The sequence below is a fragment of the Sorex fumeus genome, unplaced genomic scaffold (genome assembly GCF_029834395.1).
Source record: "Sorex fumeus unplaced genomic scaffold, SorFum_2.1 ptg000036l, whole genome shotgun sequence".
NCBI lineage: Eukaryota > Metazoa > Chordata > Mammalia > Eulipotyphla > Soricidae > Sorex > Sorex fumeus.
The window spans coordinates 19,688,801-19,691,432 of record NW_026606093.1 but is presented as its reverse complement, the minus strand read 5'-3'; positions in this window follow the sequence as shown (position 1 = coordinate 19,691,432).

The window sequence follows — 2,632 nt, the reverse complement described above, 5'->3', positions numbered from 1 at the left end:
TTCCACCACCAGTGTCAGCTTCCCTCAACCAGTATTCCTAATATCCCTCTTACCCAAACCCCAACTCCAGTCACCTGCTATCTTGACAGGCACCGTTTCAGTTTGGTTATTAAAATTTGAATCACGTGATTTCCGTGTTCTTAACTCTGGTCTGAATATTTATCTTTACCATTCCTTAACAACACTCATATGCCTGGGTTCCACTGGCCACTGGCCCCATTGTTTCTCATCTATCTCTTTCCCCTTTCCCCTTCAATCTGTTTTTACCTGTTCCTTTGGTGATCTAGGCATCCCCCATTTAAATCATTGTATTTCCTCATACAGTTTTCTAAGTACCGCATGGACTTACAAAGACAGTCCACAGAATGGGAAAAATTATTTAACCAATATCTATCTGATAAAGTATTAATATGGAAGTTATATAAAACAGTGGCAGAACTTTACAGAAAAAAAAATCCACACCACCAAAAATTGGGGTCAAGAAATAAACTTCCTAAAAGAAGCAGTTCAAATGGCCAAAAGACACATGAAAATATCCTTCACATCACTAATCATCACAGTAGTACAAATCAAAACAACAATGAGATGTCATCGCACACCACAGAGACTGGCACACATCCAAAAGAACAAAAACAACTAGTGACGGCACAGATGCAGGGAGAAAGGGATTCTCCTTCATTGTTGGTGGGAGCACTGACTGGTTCAGCCTTTTTGAAAAACAATGGTGACATTCTTCAAATAACAGAAATTGTGCTCCCACTTCACCCTGCAATACCACTTCTGTAAATCATTCCTAGGGGCCCAAATACACACAGTAGTAACATCTGCACTTCTATGTTCACTGTAGCACTATTCATAATAGGTAGAATCTGGAAACAACCCAAGTGCCTGAGAACAGATGACTGGCTAAGGAATGTATGGTACACCTCCACAATGGAATATTATGCAGCCATTAGGAAAAATAAAGTCATGAACAAGATTTAGGAAAACACCTGAGTGGAGTGGAAAGTTACTCTTAGTGTGACAGTCAAGCAAAAATGTAGATATGGGAATAAGCATTTGATTTGTTTGACGTATATGTGTATATAAGTGTAGAGTGACACAAACCATTTATTTTGAATGAATATTAGAAAGTAGTTTGGGTCAATAAACTGGGTCAGAAAAGATTTAATACTATACCAGACTAAAGAGATCTGAACCTGTCTTTTCTGCTTGTGTTTTGTCCTCAATGTAAGCATATTAGTGTGCATGATATGAAGTTCATACTTAATCAATGTATTTTGAGTAAGAAACAGAAATGACAGTAGTATCCAAGAGAAAATAATTCATCTCCAGGTTTAGGTATAAAATTTACAACAGCGCTCTCATCTTCCACCTGAAATACTTCTAGGACACAATTGAGAATTATTAAAATAACGCTTAAGTTTTTATGAAACCTATGGTGAGCTGATGAGATATGTTTCACTGAATAAATAATGATTGTTAATTTCAAATTTAATAGTCCAAAGGAACTTCTCCTCTAAATCCTATTCTGTAGTTAGCTGTGCAATTTATGAAACTAGAGATGTTCAACTAATGGAAATAATGTGAGATTTGATTTTTCTTTTTTTTTTTTTGCTTTCTTTTTGGGTCAGACTGAGAGATGCACAGGGGTTACTCCTGGTTCTGCACTCAGGAATTATCCCTGGCAGTGCTCGGGGGACCATATGGGATGCTGGGAATCAAACCCGGGTCGGCGACGTGCAAAGCAAACGCCCTACCCACTGTGCTATCGCTCCAGCCCCAAGATTTGACTTTTTTAAAAAAACTGAAGAACAAACCCAAGCATGAACGTTTGTAAGTCTGTAACTGTACCTCACGGTGATTCACTAATTAAAAAATCATAAATAAATAAATAAATAAATAAATAAATAAATAAATACTGAAGAACATTAACAAATTATATTTATGTTTGTTAGTGTTTATAGACTTCTGTCCCTCTGCACATTCAAGGTTAATAGTGTTGTGAATGTGCAAGTCTCCATCTGTTCATTCTTCTATTACAGAGAGGAACAAAGTAAGTACCACAACCTGCAGGGGCCACCAGATCACAATTTACTAATCACCACTCCCCTAGAGCTGCCACCTGTCCCCATTCCTACTCAAAGATCTGGCTGAAGCTCTTAGGTGAAGGTGAAATTCTTCATTAGTATATTTTCCAGTATTAAGTCCTTGCTTACTCACTCCAAAAGGACAAAATGATACTTTCCTATTGTCCTATGCCAAGACATCAACAAGACTGCGCAACTATTTATAGAATTTCTAAGCTAAGTTACCTGAGAAATTATGGTTCAATCCTGGCATATAACAGAGGAGGAGACTCAATTCTACAGAATGAATTAGTCAAGAACACATATTTAGTTAGTGGCAATGGTGAGAGTAGAATAAATACTGCTAATTTGGGAAGATTTTCTCATTCTTGCCTTGTTGGCTATTACTCTGCAGCTGAATTTTTTTCCATTAGTGTAAAATCAAAGCCACACATTTGTTATAAATCAGGTTTACAAGTCTTAATACCACTGCATTACACATCATACAATACCTCATCTTGTTCCAAAGTCACAAGCAGGCAGGAAAGCAAAGGGAATTAAAA